The sequence below is a fragment of the Nicotiana tabacum genome, chromosome 7, assembly GCF_000715075.1.
Source record: "Nicotiana tabacum cultivar K326 chromosome 7, ASM71507v2, whole genome shotgun sequence".
NCBI classification, from domain to species: Eukaryota; Viridiplantae; Streptophyta; class Magnoliopsida; order Solanales; family Solanaceae; genus Nicotiana; species Nicotiana tabacum.
This window is the reverse complement of record NC_134086.1, coordinates 135,148,165-135,159,839: the sequence shown is the minus strand read 5'-3', so window position 1 is coordinate 135,159,839 and position 11,675 is coordinate 135,148,165. Positions and strand designations below refer to the sequence as shown.

The 11,675-nt window shown below is 35.6% G+C and overlaps 1 long non-coding RNA gene across 1 annotated transcript; it reads right to left on the bottom strand.

The window, feature by feature from the left end:
• Positions 1-1,734: 1,734 nt before the first annotated feature.
• Positions 1,735-10,242, bottom strand: LOC107802818 (uncharacterized). The gene is made up of 2 exons (XR_001651888.2): positions 9,629-10,242; positions 1,735-2,129 (listed from the first exon to the last, which is right to left on the bottom strand). It is a non-coding gene; the product is annotated as an uncharacterized LOC107802818 (long non-coding RNA).
• Between the last annotated feature and the right edge of the window lie 1,433 nt (positions 10,243-11,675).

Here is an 11,675-nt window from a genome sequence, read left to right as displayed (position 1 = left end):
GCATACCTGATGCCGTATGCCAAAGAGAGAGACACCAAAAAAAGGAAAAAGACAAAAAAGAGAGGGACATTTAGTTGTTAAAGATCTTATCGATTATATATAATATACCTAATCAGTAGAGATGTCCAACACCTCAATTAATTAACTCTTACACATATCTATATTATATTAAAAGGAGGGCAGTATGCAATGTGGTTAAGCCAAGTGACAAGCTATTAATTAGCCACTTGACAATTTTAGGACAAGATAAATAGATAAGGTAATAAATAAGTTCTAGCAAAAGCTCTTAATATTTAGGAGTTGGATTTGTTTAAGATTCTTTAAATCAAATCCCTTAATTTATGGGATGTTCTAATAGATAATCATGAACTTTCATTTAATTTATCATTCATATTATTTACTCATTGTTATTTGATCATAAATAAATAGGACTTAAATGAGTAAATAACAATGAGTAAATAATAAAGTAGAAAGTTAATAAAAAATCACATGAAAACGTGATAATATTACATATTAGGTAATGTTATAGCAAAAGTAAAAAAACAATTAAATTTCAAAAAAAAACTATATAAAAAATAAAAGGAAAAGACTATTTGAAATTGAGATTAGAAAGTTCTTAAAGTTATGACGAGAACGCTCAAAATACGGATATGACCACAAAATTAAAGTCTTGCTAGATAAAGAAAAATTAAAATTTGAGACTAAATTAAAAATTTAAATATACTAAATAAATATCTCATGTACGGAATTTCACTAATGAAAATTAAAAGCCAAATTTGTATCTTGAAACTACAACAGAAAATAAAATAAATGCACGTAATACAAAAATATTTATAAAAAAATTCAATAGATTTGAAACATTATAAAAGAACTTATGTATTAATTTTTAGACTAACTCAAATTATATTTTAAAATAAAATATGATATTATTTTGATTATAGGCACAATATCTAAGTAAAAAGCGAATTAAAATTTCTTAATAGGGAAAAGAATGCATAAAGAGGAAAATAGAGATAGTGCGAGGATACTTATATTTTAAATTTATTAAAAAATTAATTAATTAAATTATTCAATAACACTCAAAATATAATAAATAATTTAAATCATAAAAGAGATCCGAATAAGAGAATAATAGTGTAAAAATATATTAAATTTCAAGAATAATTTTTTTATATTTATTAATAATTATTAAAGGGATAATAAGCAAGACATTAAGTTAATTTATAAGCTAATAAAAGATGATATTATAGTATAACAATAGTAAGTACTATAAATAATGCAAAAGCTATGAGCAAGAAACAAAAAAGAGAAATAATTCTGTCTAAAAATGTAGAAGGATAAGACTTATTTAAATTTGAGATGAAAAATAAAGTGATAATAAGAATTTTACTAAAATAATATAATTTAATATGTTCAAATAACACAAATCACAATATTACATATTTAGTATTCTTTAATATTAACCGTAAAATATAATACAAGTGTCAAAATCAAGGGGTTGGGTTATTACGGATATATAAAAAGAAAACAAATTATCCACTATGAGATTTGAAAAATAGTTCCATGTCCTACTTTTTAATTAATAATAATTATTATTTATAATTTTTATATAGAAGGTTTAATTTTAAGGTTATTTGTACATAATTTAAATAACACAAATCATAATTTGACATGGTTTGTATCCGCGTATTGCGCGGGTACTAATACTAGTAGTACCTTAAAAGGACTAGAGTATTACATAATAGAAGCATTCACTTCATCTGAATCTTCTGCAAAGCAATCCATGTAAGGATATAAATCACAACGTTCCAGAGAATTAACAATAGGGGCAAAAGCTCTATGTTTCTGATCATCGATCATGTCAAGGGATAATCCCCATTCCTTAAGTTTCTTATCATCGTGATGAAATGCTAGGCTGTGTTCTCCTCCCTGCCCTAATTGCAGCACTTGAAATTCACAAGTTCTCATCCTGTTAAGATCCTCAAACTGCTCAATAGTCCACTCGAACCATTTCATTAGGAAAATACGACTGCTCAGTCCATGTGTAACAATTATGATGTTGGTCTCTTGAGATGGATCATCACAAAACTTCTTCATTTCGATGTCTCTCTTTAAGCATTCAACAAAACCTGCACATTATTGTATGCGTGGTCCAGTGGTTAATAAAATAGGTGAAAATCATGAGGTTTTCAGGTTCAAATTTCAGCGGAGACAAAAACACTAGGTGATTACTTCCAATTACCTGATATCTTGTGCTGGTGAGAGGTGACAGATATCCCATAAATTAATCGAAATGTGTTATTTGTAGCTTGAATTATTTCCTTGTATTTTTAGGAAACTCATAGTCTCTGTAGGTTTAGGAAACTCGTTGTCCCAAATAGATTTGGGAAAGGAAAACATATAGTCATTGTCAAATTGGGAAACCTTTCTCATATATGTTTGAGACCTTTTGGGATCTATATATAGGGGTTGTAGTTGGAGATTCTATAGATTGTATTGTGTTTTTCTTCTCATTCATAGTGGAAAACTCTCTCTGCTTTTGCCCCGAGGATTAGGCTTGGCCGAACCTCGTTAAATCCTTGTGTTGACTTGTCTTCTCTATTTGCTTTGTGTGTGATTGTGTGCTAGTTAACCCACGATATTCCGCAACAATTGGTATCAGAGCAAGGTTTGAATTTCTACATATAATTTAGGGTTAAGATGTCTTCACCATCTTCAACAAAGTACAAAGTAGAGAAATTTGATGGAGGTTCTAGTTTCAGTCTTTGGAAGATTAGGATGAAATCGTCCCTGGTGTTACAAGGGTTATGGAAAGCAATTGATGAGGATTTTCCTGAAGATATGAAAGAGACAAAGAAGGAAGACCTGAAGGAGAGGGCTTTGAGTGCGATTTTCATGAGCGTTACAGATAGCGTTCTTCGGGAAATTGCTGAAGAAACTTTTGCAGCAACGACATGGAAGAAGCTGGAAGATCTGTATTCTAAAAAATCATGACAAACTGCATCTACCTGAAAAAGAGGTTATACAATCTCCGTATGAACGAAGGTACACCTGTTAAAACTCACCTTGATGAGTTTAATTCAATTATAATGGACCTGAAGAATGTGGATATCAAAATTGAGAGTGAGGATCAGGCCTTGATTGTGTTGTGTTCTTTACCACAGTTTTATGATACTTTTGTCGATACACTGCTATATGAGAAAGATAGCATTTCACTAGAAGATGTTAGTAATGCACTAAAATCTAAAGAGATGAAAAAGAGCTTTCCAGACAACAGAATTGAGGGCGAGAGTCTTGTGATTAGAGGAAGAACACAACAAAAGGACTTTAATAGGAAAAAGTCAACCGCAAGATCAAAGTCTAGAGCAAGGAAGCAAAACTATTATGAGTGCGGGGAGCAAGGTCACTACAAGAGAGATTAAGCTGAAGGAGAAACGAGGGAAGCAAAAAATAGATAATTCGACAAATATTATTGACACTGGAAATAATTCTGATGATAGTGATTATGTAGGGGAAGTTTGTGTTGTGAGTTCTAGTCATGGGCAAAATTCTTAGGTTCTTGATTCTGGTGCTACTTTCCACATGTGTCCACACAGGAATTGGTTTGCAACTTACAAACAAATGAGTGGGACTGTCTATATGGGAGATGATAATCTATTACCAGTAGAGGGGGTGGTAACATCAAATTGAGAATGTTCGACGGAATTATCAGAAACATTGAGTGTTGGCATTTTCCTCGGATAAAGAGAAATTTGATTTCTCGACTTTGGATGATCAAAGGTATAAATTTCACCCCGAGAATGGAATACTTAAAGTGTGTAAAGGCTCCATGGTACTCATGAAGGGTAAACTACATTCTAAATTGTATCATCTTTAGGCCAGTGTAGTTGAAGGGGAAGCTGTTGTAGCTTCTGGAAAAAGTAAACTGAATCAGTCTCAATTGTGGCACTTGCAACTTGGCCATATGAGTGATAATGGATTGTCTTTGTTGAGTAAGCAGAATTTGCTGAAAATCAAGTTTTGAATTTTTGTGAGCATGTGTATTTGGTAAACAGACAAGGGTAAAGTTCATCAAGAAGGCCGAGCACAAGACCAGAGACAAGTTAGATTATATACACTCTGACTTGTGGGGTCCAAACAGAGTTCCCTCCAAGAGTGGTGCCAGGTATTTTATGACTTTGATTGATGATTACTCAAGGATGGTGTGGGTGTATTTTCTGAAAACAAAAGATGAGGCATTTTCGACATTTGTTAAATGGAAGACGATGGTTGAGAGGCAGACGGAAAGAAAAGTTAAGCGTCTTCGAACTGACAATGGGTTGGAATTTTGCAATTCTGAGTTCGATAATTTCTGCAGCAGGGAGGGCATAGTGAGACACCGCACTTGTGTCGGAACACCACAACAAAATGGTGTTGCAGAACGTATGAATAGAGCGCTTTGTGATAGGGCAAGAAGCATGCTTTCACACTCATGTGTTAGCAAAGATTTTTGGGCTGAAGCAATCAATACAACTTGTTATTTGGTTAATAGATCTTCATCCACAACTATTAAGTTCAAAACTCCTTTTGAGGTATGGTCCGATTCGCCTGTTGATTATTCAAATTTAAGGATATTTGGTTGTCCTGCTTATGCTCATGTGAGGGATGGAAAACTTGAGCCGAGGGCAAAGAAGTGCATATTTCTAGGGTATGCAATTGGAGTGAAAGGTTATAAGTTGTGGTGCACAGATCAAAAGACTCCAGGGCTAATTATCAGTAGGGATGTAACATTCAATGAATCTGTCTCACAGGACAGTTAGAGGGAGAAGGCAATAGCAGAAACAGATCGTGGTGTTAGTGACCACATAGAGCTAGAAATTGAATCTCCACTAGCTCAACCCAGTAGTTCTAAAGTAGAGGAAGTAGAGGAGGTGCAAAATATTGATCAAGACAATAATGTTGATGAACCTACGCAACAACCCTATATCATTGCAACAGGCAGAGGGAAGAGAGTGATAAATCCACCACAAAGGTTTGCAAACGTAGCTGATGGTAATTTTCTTGGATATGCTAATTTTGTGGAGTTCGCTTTGTCTGTTGCAGAGACCATTGATGTGCTTGAGCCTAATAGCTATAAAGAAGCTATTTCTAGTCTAGAAGCAGATCAGTGGATTGGTGATATGAGTGAAGAGATTGAGTCTCTTCATAAGAATCAGACATGGAAGCTTGTTCCATTGCCAAAGGGGACAGAAGGTACTAGGCTGCAAATGGATTTTCAAAAGAAAAGAGGGCAATCCAGGGGTTGAAGCATCAAGGTACAAGGCAAGATTAGTAGCTAAAGGTTTTTCACAGAGGGAGAGGATAGATCATAATGAAGTGTTCTCTCCAGTGGTAAAGCATAGCTCTATCAGGGTCTTACTAGCTTTGGTGGCTCTTCATGACTTAGAACTAGAGCAGTTAGATGTGAAAACTTCATTCTTGCATGGTGAGTTGGATGAGCAGATATATATAAGTCAACTCGAGGGATTCATTACTCAGGATAAGAAAAATCATGTTTGCTTGCTTAAGAAATCTTTATATGGTCTGAAATAGTTGCCTAGGCAGTGGTATAAAAGATTTGATACATTCATGATTCAAAATGCATTTTCTCAAAGTGAATATGATAATTGTGTGTATTACAAAAAACTTGAAAACGATTCTAGTGTATATTTATTGTTATATATGGATGACATGCTTATTACTGTTAAAAGTATGTCACATATTACCCGATTGAAGAAGCAACTAGGTGAGGAGTTTGAGATGAAGGATTTAAGTGCTGCAAAGAAGATATTGGGGATGGAGATTACTCGAGATAGAAGGGTTGGAAAGGTGATGTTGTCCCAACGGTCCTATATTGAGAAGGTCCTCAAGAGATTTAATATGATAGGTGCTAAATCTGTGTCCATTCATTTTGCTTCCCATTTCAAGTTGTCTGCAGACATGTCACCAAAAATAGACGAGGAGATGGAACAAATGTCTAGTGTTCCATATTCGAGTGCTGTAGGCAGCATTATATATGCTATGGTTTGCACTCGCCTTGACATTTCACATGTTTTTAGTGTTGTGAGTAGATACATGGCGTGTCCTGGTAAAGAACATTGGCATGCGGTAAAGTGGATCTTGAGATACTTGAAGGGTACTGCAGATGTAGGCTTGACTTTTTACAAAGACAAGTTGAGTGAATCCTTAGTTGGCTATGTCGATTCAGATTATGCAGGGGACTTGGATAAGAGAAGATCTCTGACAGGCTATGTTTTTATTCTTTCTGGTAGTGTCATCAGTTGGAAGGAGACTTTGCAGTCTGTCGTTGCTTTTTCTACCATAGAAACTGAGTATATGACAATTACGGAAGCAGTTAAAGAGGCTATTTGGCTGCAAGGCTTGGTAAGTGATCTTGGAATAGTTCAGAAGAAGACACAAGTTTTTTGTGACAGTCAAAGTGCCATTCATCTTACTAAGAATTAGATGTTTCATGAGCGGACGAAACATATTGAAGTCAGACATCAATTTATTCGAGACATTATATCAAAGGGGATTATTAAAGTGGAGAAAGTGTCTACGCATGATAATCCGGCTGATATGATGACTAAGGCCGTCCTGACCAACAAGTTTACGCATTGCCTAGACTTGATTGGTGTGTGCTCAATAGAGACCTTGCGAGGGCTGAAGGCAAGGTAGAGAGACGTTGTTCCTGTTGATGAAGAGAATTCAAGCCAAGGGGAAGATTTGTTATTTGTGGCTTGAACTATTTCCTTGTATTTTTAGGAAACTCATAGTACCTATAGGTTTAGGAAAATCCATTGTCCTAATAGATTTGGGAAAGGAAAACCTATAGTCCTTGTCAAATTGGGAAACTTTTCTCATATATGTTTGGGACCTTTTTGGATCTATATATAGGGGTTGTAGTTGGAGATTCTATAGATTGTATTGTGCTTTTCTTCTCATTCATAGTGGAAAACTCTCTCTGCTTTTGCCCCGAGGATTAGGCTTGGCCGAACCTCGTTAAATCCATGTATTGATTTTTCTTCTCTATTTGCTTTGTGTGTGATTGTGTGCTAATTAACCCACGATATTCCGCAACAAAATGCGTACAAGCTAGCCTTTGTTGTGTCATGTATTTATTAGGTTGGTGTTCATTTCCTCAATAATACGAGCGAATAATTAGAAATAAAAGAAAAAATAGGCTCTTTTGGGCAAACCATATACAATTTGATGTAGGACGGGAAAATGTTCTTGACCATATTCAAACGATCTATCGAAAGTAGAAGTATAATGTTCAGTAAATCAGTAAGATTGCTACACTACTCATCTACTCAGTGAAGCTTCCTCAAGGGTTATATGGACTGAGACAACACGGTATTTAAAAGGGATAATATATAGGAACCCCTTGAACTACCCCTTAAACATTTACAATTCTAATCATTAGACCCTTTTCAGTTTTTTTTGGTGCCTGACGTGGGTTCATGAAAATAGAGCGCGTGAGGGCTCTAAAATTCTTCCTTAAACTAATGCAATATTGTCACGTGGCCTTTCCAACCTTGACTCAGTAAGTATTTGCTCCATAAAACACCTTTCTTCTCAAATAGACTCACTCCCTCAACTCATACGAGTTTTTTCATCAAAATCAGCTTCCATCAGTATGACCCCACCTACATATTTTAGTGGAGGACCAAACTCAACTTTCCCCCTATGCCACCATCTCAATGTTACAGCAAGTGTTACTGGCTAGAAAATCGAACTCCCGCGATCCCCTTTTTCTGTGAAGAACCTTTTTCCTGATCTTCTATCCCTCTGTCATCTTTGTCACACCTTCTTTTTACCTATACCCCGCAAAGGGCATGAAGAAGTTTTTCTATTTAAAGGACAATCGGAACGGGATTTAATTATTAATTATTTAGAGTCGCCACTTGGGAGATTAATGGTGTCCCAAGTCACCGGTTGAATCCCGAACCGAGGAAATTTATGACTCTGTTAACAGTCCGCGAACCAGAAATCAGGGTAAGGAATTCTGTTAACCCGGGAGAAGGTGTTAGGCATTCCCGAGCTCCGTGGTAATAGCACGGTCGCTTAACTGTTGTATTTGATTTTATCTGATTTTAATACACGTTCTAGCTTATGTGCTTTTTAATTTTAAGCCGCTTTTATTATTATTATTTTTTTTTTAATAAGAATTGCAACATTGTGAAAAAGTGTCTCGGACCACGTCGCAATCAATGCACCCGTGATTGTCAACACATTTCGACTTCGTCGAGATTTGGATTTGGGTCGCATCAATGCGCACCCGAGTTTAAGAAGGTAATTTAATTAAAACCGTGCCTAAAAATTCTGACGTAATATTATTTTGGGGAAGGCCGTGAAGTTCGCTAAATGGCCCTCCCAAATTCTAATCATTTTAATAATCATTTATTGAGGGCCCCACATTTATTTATTTTTGTTCGGTGAGGCTCGTCTCGATTTGTGAACCTCTTTTCTATCATTATTTATTTTATAAGAATTACGATGTCGTGAAAACGCATTTCGAACCACGTCGCAATCAATGCACCCGCGGTTGTCAACACATTTCGACTTCGTCGATGTTTGGATTCGGGTCACATAAATGCACACCCAAGTTTTAGAATTCAAGCATCACAACTACGTCACGGGAACCGTACCCATAGCTATGATAATTAAGCAAATGGACATAAAATTAACTAAAGTAAATAAAACTTGTTTCATACTTATGTACAACTTCGTTTCATTTGGGAGCTCAGTCATATGACAATTCAACTTGTTACTTCTCCGCCTGATGCCATAGGCATTTACAGAGAATGGGATATAACTATGTATTATAAGCGATACAAATAAGTAACATAAGATGAAATAAACGAAAAGGTCGATACTCTGCACTACAAAAGATATTACTGTCAAACTTGGTTAAGCGCTTGAAAGCCACAAGGTTCAATGCAAACGAAAATGGGCACTAAGCCAACGTACAAAAGTATCTATTATGAAGGAAACTTGCGAACCTAACAGGACAATTGATTTCCTTTAACTCCAACATGGTATTTTCACCAATGACAAAATGACAGCTTTAACTTTTTTTATTCTTGTCAAAATGAAAGTATTCTCAATGCTCCACACTCATGCATATATCTAGTGTATTAAGATGTACGCTATGTATGGACTGCGTATTTACAACTCCACTATTTGGGAAAACCAAAAGAATGTCAATTGAAACTTCCTTATGCCAAGACCTCTGCCTTTAAAACAAGCTCTAGTTCCTCTGTTACGACATAATTTCAACACATCAAACCCATATCTTATACTATCAACAAACTATATTTTTCGAACATATTACTACTAATTATTTTTTTTTTCAACTAACACCCAAGAGAGACGAAACCAAATCATATATATTTAAAAAAAAAATATTTTCTCAGACAGATATGCGAAATTTTCAACACTTAAGATCTAAAGATTGCATCAGGGAGAAAACGACCATGCAATTGCATATTCATACTGAGGCTAATTCAAACAAATAAATCCAAACATTTCATGCAACAGAGAATGACAAAGTTGACGGAAGTACACTATTAAGCACAACAGAGTACGAGAAATTGAGGAACCAAACCTCAAAAGTGAATCAGAATATTAATGGCGAGGTAGCGCTGAACTCAAAAATGCGATGAACCATGGACGAACCTCGACGCACCGGACCTCGACGGACCTCTGACCGGAAACAGAATTACGTCTAGGCCTCTAGCTCGCCGGAACTGCGACAACATGCAACAACAACAGTAGCTGCTCGTGGGTGTCGCTGCTTAGGATTCGATAGGGGGTCTTCGACACTCTTTTTTTTGATTTTTTGTTGAGGAAGGTGTTGGTTAAGGTGAGGGCTGAAGTTCAGTAGTCGTTTGGGTGGGGGGATGTGAAGGATACGATTCGAGGGGTGGGTCGTTCTGCGCGCAGCTTTTCTTAGCTTTCTTTTTCCTTTATGCGCAGCTTTTGCTGTTTCTTTTTGTCGTTCTCCTCCCTCTCTATTTGTGCTGATCCCCCCTTTAGTTTTAGGCTTTGTTTAATATATATAGGTCTAGGTTAGTGGTAGGGTTTTAGGTTAAGGGGTATGGGCCTAGGAATTATGGGCTTGGCAATTGTGGGCTAGGTCCAAAATTAGGCCTAAAGATGGGTTGCTCGAGCCCAAGCTCTATTCTTTTGCCGCGAATGAGATTAAAAATACGCGCCCATTTGTTAATTATTCCTACTATTTAAATAATTATTACAATAAAACTAACCATTAAACAAATCTATTTTTGGTATTTTCAAAATATCATATTAAAATAAAAATACAATACTATTGTTGTATATATTTTTAAGATTTTTTTTTTAATTAAAAATGACTACAAAACATAAATGAACCTATTTTTGTGATTTTGTTTTCTTGCAATAAAATAGAGTAAAAGAGTCAAAATTACTTAAAATATCTATATTCTGCCTAAATTAAATATTTTATGCTAATATATAAAAGATCTTGGGGAGGGTCAAAAATTACATGTCTACAGCTGCCCCTCTTTGACTGGAAACGTACAGAGTTTTCAGATAAAGACTGATTAGACAGGTTTTTGACCCGACCCTTATTTGGAGAGACTATGATAACAACTAGGTCGGGAATCCAAATTAGAGTAAGAATTTGAGAAGTAAATGCGGAAACAATAACAACAAGGAATTGAACAACTAGAATTAAAGAGATGAAAATAAAGGATATGGGACGAATTCAAGGAAAGAATTCCAAGAACTTCCAAGAACGTAAGTTCTATAGCCTTGACAAGATCAAAGTAACAACGTCTTGATTTATGGAAGAAATCAAACGCCTTTACTTAAAAAGCAAATCAAAACAATAGATTCGGATCTTGACCACTTTACGAGTAACTTGAGACAACAATTAATAACTAGTATTAATCGCCTTCTAAGAATACCACAAAGGAATCAAAGATATCATAAAAGAGAAGTAATCTTACTACCTTGAACTAAGAACTAGTAAAGGTTGAAAGATAAATCTCAAAGCACAAGTAACAAAGGTTCAAAAGAACTCTCAAAGTATGATATACTTAATCAATAAATGTTGTATCTTATGAATGAGAAGAACTCCCTATTTATAGGAGTACTAAGTCATAAAAGTCCTTAAAATTAGGTAGGGTGGTTGCTAAGGCATACAAAGTCATTACAATTAGGTAGGGTGGTTGCTAAAGAGTAAGAAAAGTCATTAAAATTAGGTGAGGGCGGCCAAGACCCTTTGGGGCAGATTTGGGCCTTAAAACAACTAGTTTGGGCCATTGGTTTGGACTCCAATTGGGCTCCATTTGAAACACCCCCTTTTGGACATCTTTTAAACTTATTTTGAGCCCTTTTTGATGGACTTCAAGGGCTAATTTGGTGACCCAATCTTCCTCCTCTTGGACTTCAATTTGGACCACCATATAATTGTAAAATTTGGATTATTTCCTTTGGTCTTGAGCTCTTCCTCTACAATTGAAAGCTTCTTTATTTGCCATTGAAGTCTAGCAACCTTAGTTTGCAACTCTTTAGCTTGAGATCTTGTATATGGCCTTGGAGCTTCCAAAACTCTATCCTTGTCCTTGATGCTATCACCTAGCCAATTCACATCCTTTATCCTTGAGCTC